We start from the raw sequence: 10,189 nt of genomic DNA, 5'->3' as shown, positions 1-10,189 counted from the left end.
GCGTTTAAAGAAAAAAAATGACAAAATTCAAATTTGATGAAAATAATAAACTCACAGAAACTCAACTAAGAAGCTCAATGGAGCCCAGACAAGATAAATATAAAGAAAACCACACCAAGGCACATCATAATCAAAAATTGAAAATCAGAAGTCTTAAAAGCATCCAGAGAAAAAAATATTACATACAGAGGAACAAAGAATGAAAGAAAACTTCTCATCAGAAACTAAGCAAGCCAAAATCAAGTGGAACATTTTTAAAGCCAAAAAGAAAAAGAAAAACAAACAACTATCAGGCTAGAACTCTAAACCCAGGGAAAATATATTCCAAAAATAAAGGTGACTGATACATGCTACAACGTGTATAAAAACATTATGCTATATGAAGGAAGCCAGTCACAAAGATAACAGATTGTGTAATTTTATGCATATTAAATGTCCAGAATAGACAAATCTATAGAGACAGAAAGTAGGTTAGTGATTGCCTAGTGCTGGGAGCTTGGGGGGCAATGGGAAGTGACTGCTAATGGGTATAAGGTTTCTTTCTAGTATAAAAAAAAAGTTTTAAAATTGGTCATGGTGATTGGTTACACGGCTCTGTGAATATACTACGGACCACTGAATTGCATACTTTAAATTAGTGAATTGTATGTTATGTGAATTATATCTCATCAAAGCTGTTATTTTTTTAAATGAAAGCTAAACAAAGACATTTTCAAACAAGCAAAAACAGGGAATTCATGCCAGCAGATATGTTAAATGAAGTTCTTCAGAAAGAAGTAAAATGATACAGATGGAAATTTGGATCTACATAAATGAATGAAGGAGAAAATACTGTAAATATGTAGGTAAACATAAAAGACACTCTTTAAAATCTCATTAAAAGATAATTGTGGCTGGGCACTGTGGCTCATGCCTGTAATCCCAGCACTTTGGGAGGACAAGGCAAGATGATTCCTGAGTTCGAGACTAGCCTTGGCAACATAGGAAGACTCCATCTCTTAAAAAAATAAAATAAAATAAATAAATTAGTCGAGCGTGGTAGCATATACCTGTAGCCCCAGCTACTCAGAAGGCTGAGGCAGTAAGATCGCTCAAGCCCAGGAGTTTGTGGCTGCAGAAAGCCATATATGCACCACTGCACTCCAGTCTGGGTGACAGAGTGAGACCCTGTCTCAAAAAATAAATAAATAAATAAATAAATAAATAGAAAAGACAATTGACGGTTTGAAGCAAAAAATAACATTATATTGTGATGTTTATAGCATATGTAGGAATAAAACACGACAGTAATAGCTCATAGGCCAGGAGAAGAAAAAAATAGAAATATACGGTTATATGGTTCTTGTATGTGAAGCAGTATAATATTGCTTGAAGGTAGAATGTGATAATAAGTTAAAGATTAATATTGTAAACCCTACGGAAACCTCTATAAAAACATTTTTTAAAAGAGGTATAACTCATAAGCCAATAGTGGAGCTAAAACATAATCATGTAGCTTCCACTTCCATAAAGATGAGCTAGGGATCTTAGGACCAGAGGAATGACATGAGATGACAAAGTTCACTGGATTTTCTTTTGGCCTCAAAAATCCCAAATTTGGAGGTGAAGAAGCTGGCAACCTTTAAATGCCAACAGGCACAGACCAAAAATAAAGCTCCAACAAAAACCTGCTCTCTTTAGCCAAAGGACAAGAAAACGGCAGGATAGAAAGAAAGAAAACCTTTAGACGGTAACACTCTACTCCAGGAAAACACCAAGAAAAAACTGCATAACTCACAATGTTGTATATGTGTACATTTGTACACAATGTTGTACAGTGTAGTCACACTCCCACCTACACGAGCAAAGACTGAGTGAGGAGCCTAGACGTTCCCCTTCATTAGGCTATAACAAGGTGCTCCCAACACCCCTGTCAGTGTGATGCAGAGAAAGCCAAGTAGGGAGCCAGGAAATAAAAGATACACATATTTGAAAGGAAGAAATAAAATGTCCCTATTTGCAGATGGCATAATTTTATATGTAGACAACCATCTGTACTTCTATATAATAGCACTGAACTTAAAGTTAAAAATACAATACCACTTACAATCACCCAAAAAAATTGAGTTGTAAATCTAATAAAACAAGTGCAGGACTTGTTTCCTTAAAACTACACAATGCTGCCAGGTGCAGTGGCTCACGCCTGTAATCCCAGCACTTTGGGAGGCCAATACAGGCAGGTGACCTGAGGTCAGGAGTTCGAGACCAGCCCGGCCAAAATGGCAAAACCCCGTCTCTACTAAAAATACAAAAATTAGCCGGGTGTCATGGCGCACGCCTGTAATCCCAGCTACTTGTGAAGCTGAGACAGGAGAATCGCTTGAACCCGGGAGGCGGAGGTTGCAGTGAGCCAAGATCACGCCACTGCACTCCAGCCTGGGTGACAGAGCGAGACTCCATCTCCAAAAAAAACAGAACAAAACAAAATAAATACACAATGCTCATGAAAACAATTTTAAAAAGAGCTAAACAAGTAGAGAGACATGCTATACTCATGGATTGGAAGATTCAACATAGTAAAGATGATAATTTCCCCCAAATTACAGAATTAATGCAATTCCTTTCAAAACCCCAGCAAGTCTTTTTATACATAGAGATAAGGTCATCCTAAAATTATATGGAAAGGCAAAGGAACTAGAATAGCTAATAAAAACATTAGGGAAAAAAGAATACAGTGGGATAAATCAGTCAACCCAATTACGAGACTTATTACATAGCTACATAATCAGAGCCACATGGTACCATGCAGTGACAGACACATCAGTGGAGCAGAATAGAGACTTCAGAAATAGACACACACAAATATTCCCAACTAATTTTTGAGTAAAGCAATTCAACGAGGAAAGATAAGTCTTTTCAACAAGTAGTGCTGTGGCAATTGAGCATTCATAGGCAAATAATAATAATAATGCACTTCAACCTAAGTCTCACACCTTATACACAGTGGATCATGGACTTAAATGTGAAATCATAAAATTTTATAAATGAAATCCAGGGCTAGGCAAAAAACGTTCTTAGGCTTCACACTAAAAGCATGATCTGCAAAAGGAAAAACTGATGAATCAAACTTCATCAAAATGTGTGCTTTGTGAAAGACCCTGTTAAGAGGAAAAAAACACAAGCTGCGGAGAGAACAAAATATTTGCAAACCATATATCCAACAAAGGACTAGTATCTAGAATATATAAAGAACCCTCAAAACTCAACAGTAGACCAGGTGCAGTGGCTCATGCCTGTAATCACTGCACTTGGGGGACTGAGGTGGGAGGATCACTTGAGCCCAGGACTTTGAGGCTGCAGTGAGCCATGATCACCCCACTGCACTCCAGCCTAGGCAACACAGTGAGATCCTGTCTTGAAAAAGAAAAAAACTCAACAATAAAAAAAAACAAACAATCTAATTAAAACATGGGCAAAAGATGTGAAGAGACATTTTACTGAAGAAGATATACAGATGGCAAATAAGAACCCAACATTATAAGCCATTAGGAAAACACAATCTAAAATCAGAATGAGGCTGGGCACGGTGGATCACGCCTGTAATCCCAGCACTTTGGGAGGCTGAGGCGGGTGGATCACCTGAGGTCAGGAGCTCAAGACCAGCCTGGCCAATACAGTGAAACCCCATCTCTACTAAAAATACAAAAATAAATTAGCCAGGCATGGTGGCGTGTGCCTATAATCCCAGTTACTCGGGAAACTGAGGCAAGAGAATCACTTGAACCCAGGAGGCGGAGGTTGCAGTGAGCTGAGATTGTGCCAGTGTCCTCCAGCCTGGGCGACCTAGCAAGACTCCATCTCTAAATAAATAAATAAATAAATAAATAAAATCACAATGAAATATCACTATACACCTATAAGAGTCACTAAAATAAAAAATAGTGTCAACACCAAATGCTGGTAATGATGCAGAGAAACTAGATCCCTCACACACTGCTGGTTGGAATGTAAAATGGTACAACCTTTCTAGAAAATAGTTTGTCAGTTTCTTTAAAAAGTAAGCACACAACTATTACATGACCCAGCAGTTACACTCCTGACATTTATCCCAGAGAAATGAAAACTTTTGTTTACCAAAACAACATCTGTAGACAAAAGTTTGTAACAGCTTTACTCATAATAGCCAACAACTGGAAACAACTTTAATGAGGGAATGGTTAAACAAACAATAGTACATCCATACTGTGGAACACTACTCAGTAACAGAAAAGGAACAAACCATTGATACATAAAACAACCTGGATAAATCTCCAAAGAATTATGCTGAGTGAAGTAAGCCACTCCCAAAAGATTAAATACTATATAATTTCATTCATATAACATCTTCAAAATAAGAAAATTATAGAAATGGAGAAAAAAGTAGTAGTTGCCAGGGGTTACGGAGAAGGAATAAGTAGAAGGTAGGCAGGTATGGCTATAAAAGGGCAACATGAGGGGTCCTTGTGGTGGTAGAAATATTCTATATCTTGACTATATCAAAGTCAGTAACTTGGTTGCAATATTATGCCATAGTTTTGCAAGATGTTACCACTGGGAGAAATTAGATAAGGATTCATGAAATCTCTCTATATTATTTCTTACAATTGTATGTGAATCCACAATTATCTCAAAATAAGAGCTTAATTTAAAAATGTAATCATACAAAATAATTAATTCAAAAGAAGGCCAGAAAAAAGGAAAAAATAAAAGACATATAGGACAAAGAGAAAAAAATAACAAGATGATAGATTTAAATCCAACTATATCAGTGCTTACATTAAATGCAAATGAACTAAGCATCCCAATTAAAAGAAAGAAATTACAAAATTGGATAGGAAAGCAAGAGCCCACTATATGCTGCCTACAAGATTCTCACTTCAAACATAAAGACATAAATAAATTAAAAGTAAAAATAATGGAGAAAAATATACCATGCAAATACTAATAGATAACTATATTAGTGGATATATTAATACCAGACCAGCTAGACTTTAGAACAAGGAATATGACTAGGGATAAGAGGGGCATCTCATAATATAAAGGGATAAATTCAAGAAGATGTAGCAATCCTAAATCAGTATGCACCTAGTTACAGAGTCTCAAAAATATATGAAGCAAAAACTGATAGAACTGAAAGGAGAAACAGATCTACAATTATAGCTGGAGATTTTAGCCCTCCCTTTTCAGTAATTGATACAAGTAGACCAAAAAAAAAAAATTAGTGAGGATTTAAAAGCCTCTAAGAATACTATGAAGCAACTCAACCCAATTGACATTTCTACAATTCTCCACTTATTATGGACAGAGTATACATTTTTTTATTCAAATGGAACATCACCAAGATAGACCAAATATTAGAGCATAAAACCAGTCTCAACAAATTATAAAGATTTGGATCATGCAAATTATGTTCTTTGACCACAATTAAATTGAATTTAAAACTAAGAAAGGTACCTGGGAAAAACAAAATATTTGGGAAATAACAGAGAAATAAATCAAGGGTCAAAGAAGTTACAAGAAAAATTAGGAAATATTTGAAACTAAATGAAAATGACAACACACACAAAATTTGTAGAATGCAGCTCAAGCAGTGTTCAGAGGAAAATGTATAGTTTTTTTTTTTTTTTTTTTTTTTTTGAGACGGAGTCTCGCTCTGTCGCCCAGGCTGGATGCAGTGGCGCGATCTTGGCTCACTGCAAGCTCCACCTCCCGGGTTCACGCCATTCTCCTGCCTCAGCCTCTCCGAGTAGCTGGGACTACAGGCACCCGCCACCACGCCCAGCTAATTTTTTTTGTATTTTTAGTAGAGACAGGGTTTCACCGTGGTCTCGATCTTCTGACCTCGTGATCCACCCGCCTCGGCCTCCGAAAGTTCTGGGATTACAAGCGTGAGTCACCGCGCCCGGCAGCTTTAAATGCTTATAATAGAAAAGAAGAAAATGCCAAAATCAGTAATCTAAGTTTTTACTTTTAGAAGCAAGAAAAAAAAACAAACTGATCCTAAAATAAGAGAAAAAAATAATAAAGATAAGAACAGATGGCTTATGCCTGTAACCCCCACACTTTGGGAGATCAAGGCAATTGGATTGCTTGAGTCTGGGAGTTTGAGACCAGCCTAGGAAACATAGTGAGACTCTGTACCTATGAAAAATTTAAAAATTAGCCAGGCATGATGGTGTGTGCCTGTAGTCCCAGCTAATCAAGAGGCTGAGGTACGAGGATCTCTGGAGTCAGGAAAGCTGAGGCTACATTAAGCCGTGATCATACTATTGCACTCCAGCCTGGATGACAAAGAAAGACCCTGTCTAAAAAAAAAAAAAAAAAAAAAAAGAACAGAAGTCCATGAACTACATGAACAATAGAGAAAATCAAACCAAGCTGACTTTTTAAAAATAAATATAAAGATAAATAAAGTGGATAATCCACCAGCCAGATTGATCAAGACAAATAGAAAAAGTCAGAAATTACCAATATCAAGTATAAAAGAGTACAGCTCCTACAGGTATTAAAAGAATAATAAGGATATATCATGAATAACTTCATGCCAACAAATTCAACAATATAGATAAAATGGGCACATTCTTTGAAAATACGAACAATCAAAGCTCGCTCAAGAAGACATAGATAACCTGGACAGTCTTAGATCTATTAACTAAAGTTCATAGTTTAAAACCTTCCCACAAAGAGAACTCCAGGCCTACATGACATCACTGATAAATGCTATCAAATATGTAAAGAAAAAGCATTAACACTTCTACACAAACTCTTCCAGAAAACAGAAAAAGAGGGAACATATCCCAACTTAATTTGTGAACAAGCATCTGCCTGAGTAAAATAACAGATATTCACAAAAAAAAGAAAGAAATTACAGACTGTAGCCAGGCACGGTGGCACACGCCTGCAATCCCAGCTACTCGGGAGGCTGCAGCAGAGAACTGCTTAAACCCAGGAGGCAGAGCTTCCAGTGAGCCAAGATCATGCCACTGCACTCCAGCCTGGGTGACAGAGCGAGACTCCGTCCCCCCAAAAACAGAAATTACAGACTAATACCCTTTGTGAACATAGACACATAAAATCCTTAATAAAAGTTTAGTGATATATAGAAAAGATAATACATTATGACTAAGTTGGCTGATTCTTGGAATGCAGGATTGGTGTAACATTAGAATATGGGAAACACATGATCATCTCAAAGGATGCAAGAAAAGCGTTTGACAAAATTCAACACCTGATGATTATAAACTCAGTTTTCTAAGAATAGAACTTCCTCAATCTGATAAAGAGTGTCTATAAAAACCCTACAACTAACATCATACTTAACCGTAAATTAGGCAAGGATGTCTGACCACACCACTTCTGTTGAATATTTTACTGTCCAGTGCAAGGAGACAAGGAAAAGGTAATAAAGGCATATATCTTGTAAAGGAAAAAGTCAAATTATTTTTATTCTCAGATGACATCATTATTTAGAAAATCCTAAGGAATCTACAAGAAGATATGAGAAATAATAACTGAATTTGGCAGGATCTCAATTTACAAGGCCAATTTACAAAAATCAACTATATTTTTATATACCACAAAGGATCATTGGAATTCAAATTTTTAAAAATACTACTTGCAATAGCATTGAAATCATTTTTTTTTAATCTAGGCATCAATTTAACAACATGTACAAGACCTCTACTCAGAAAACTATGACACATGGTGAAGAAAATTAAAGATCTAAATAAGTAAGATAGATACCATGTTCATGGATAATAAGACTTCATGTTTTTAAGATGCTGGTTCCCCTGAAATTGATTTATAAATTAAATACAACCTCAATGAAAATCTTAGCAGGCTTTTGGATAAAAACTGACCTAGAAAAAGAACAAGATTGGAGCATATACTTTACCTATTTTCAAGATTTACTATAAAACTACTATGATCAAAAGGGTGTGGTATCAACATAAGGATAAACATATAGAGTAATAAAACAGAATAGAATCCAGAAATAGACATACACATATATAGTCAGTTGATTTTTGACAAAGATCCCAAAGTAAATCAGTGAGGTCAGGATTTTTTTTTTCATTAAATGGTGCTGGAAAAATTGGATATGGAGAAAAAAATTAATGTCAGCCTATACTTCACACCATACATAAAAATTAACTTAAAATAGATTTAAAAACCTGAACGTAAGAGCTAATAATATAAAACTTCCAGAAAAATTCTTGATTTAGGTAAAGATTTGTGACATTGAGTTCTTAACAACACAAAAAGTACAAACCATAAAAGAAAAAAAATGATAAATGGAACTCCATAAAAAGTATTAACTAAAAGACATGACATGATGCTCAGCAATACTAGTCATTAAGGAAATACAAGTTAAAACCACAATAAAATGCCACTACAAAACCCTGTAGACAAGCTAAAAAACTGATCACACCAATAACACAGGTGAATCTCAAGAGCATGCTAAGTGAAAAAACCCAAACACAAAAGATACCATACTATATGATTACATTTATATGAAATTCTACAAAAGACAAAACTTTAGTGAGAGAAAGCAGATGAATAGTTACCAGTTTCCTGATCTATAAAGTGGAGGAATCATCTCCGTAAGTACTTACCTTCTTCACAAGGTTGTTGCAAGTATTAAATGAGAATTAAATGAAATAACCTCTACAGAGCAAAGTATCATACACATAAGACTTCAATAATTGTTAGCTGTATTTTTAAATGATTATTATTGTGGTAGAGCCTGCTTGGATTCACTCATATCATGTTGCCCTCTTCTTCCTGACAATGCTGCTGGACCTCTTTCTAGACTCCTTGAATCTAGGGGAACTACACAACTAGTTCTCACCAATAGAATGAGGGTAAAAATGATGCGTGTTACCTCCTGACAAGGTAGCTGAGGCTGCGGTGCCTTCTCCATGCTCTCTGTTTGCTGGAGGATAAAGAGGATGCAATGGAGGACTCAGACCCTAGAAGAAAATGGAACCACAGCATGACAGGGGCCTGAGTCCCTGAATGACTGCCTGGAGCAGAGCTGTCCCCATTGCACTGGACTCTGAAATAAGCAAAAACCAAATCTTTATCGTGTTAAGCCATAGAGAGCTGAGTTTTTATTTTTGTTATTGTTACAGTATTAGTCTAACTAATCCAATATACCCAGATATATGTATAACCATATACAATACTGCTCTATCCTTATCTTTCCTACTTTGAACACAACTCCTCAAAAGTCCTAGTTCATACCGAGCTCAGCCTCTCACTCTTCAGTTTCCATTCCTGGCCCTATACTTGAACCTACATCTTTACTTCCTGTTACAATCCTGAGTCTACAATCATTGATGAGCCAAATCTCCACCAACAGTCCAGGATGTTAAGTAGCACATCTTTATCGCTAGGGAGGGAGGCACAACCAAATGAACATGTCTTGGTGTTTCAAAGACCTAGACTGAAATCTCTGCTCTACAAATTAGCAGTCACATGGCCTTGGCCATGTGATACCATCTCTCTGAGCCTCAGTGTCACTGTCTATAAGATGGGGATAATAATGCCTTCTTCACAGAGTTGTTGTGAAGATTAAACTAGGTAATGGATGTGTAAGGACCCAGCATAGCGTCTGACACACATGAGTCTCTTGGTAGACCCAGAACTACTTTCCCAATTCCCAAAGAATACTAGAGCTGACCAGGCTCCCAGGGGCCAGCATACCATACAGAGGCCTGTGGATGAGTAAAGGGATGCACCTTCAGCCCCAGTAGAAGTGGCATCTGCTCAGCTCTCTTTCCTGTACCCATGGAAACAAAAGTAAGTACAGACCTCTTACTGGAAATACTGTAACAACCTCCTCTAAATCACACACTGACAATACCACCACCAACAGCAACAGTCTAATGATAGCTAAAATCTATTGGGTTTATTGTGTTGTACACTCCCCATGAGAAAGTTGAGATGCTAGAAGCACATTCAATTTTCACAATAATTCTATAAGGTACATATTCTACAGATGAGGAAAATAGGGCCCCGAGAGATTATGTAACCTGCTGAAAGTCACACAGCCACCAGGTAGCACAGCTAGAAATTAAACGTATTCATATGTTCAACCTTGCATTGATTGGGCCAAGAAATTGTTTCTGCCACATGCCCTGTGCCAGGTCACACACAGGGCCTGAAGACA

This window comes from Symphalangus syndactylus, chromosome 12 (genome assembly GCF_028878055.3).
Source record: "Symphalangus syndactylus isolate Jambi chromosome 12, NHGRI_mSymSyn1-v2.1_pri, whole genome shotgun sequence".
Taxonomy (NCBI): Eukaryota; Metazoa; Chordata; class Mammalia; order Primates; family Hylobatidae; genus Symphalangus; species Symphalangus syndactylus.
This window is presented reverse-complemented; position numbering follows the sequence as displayed.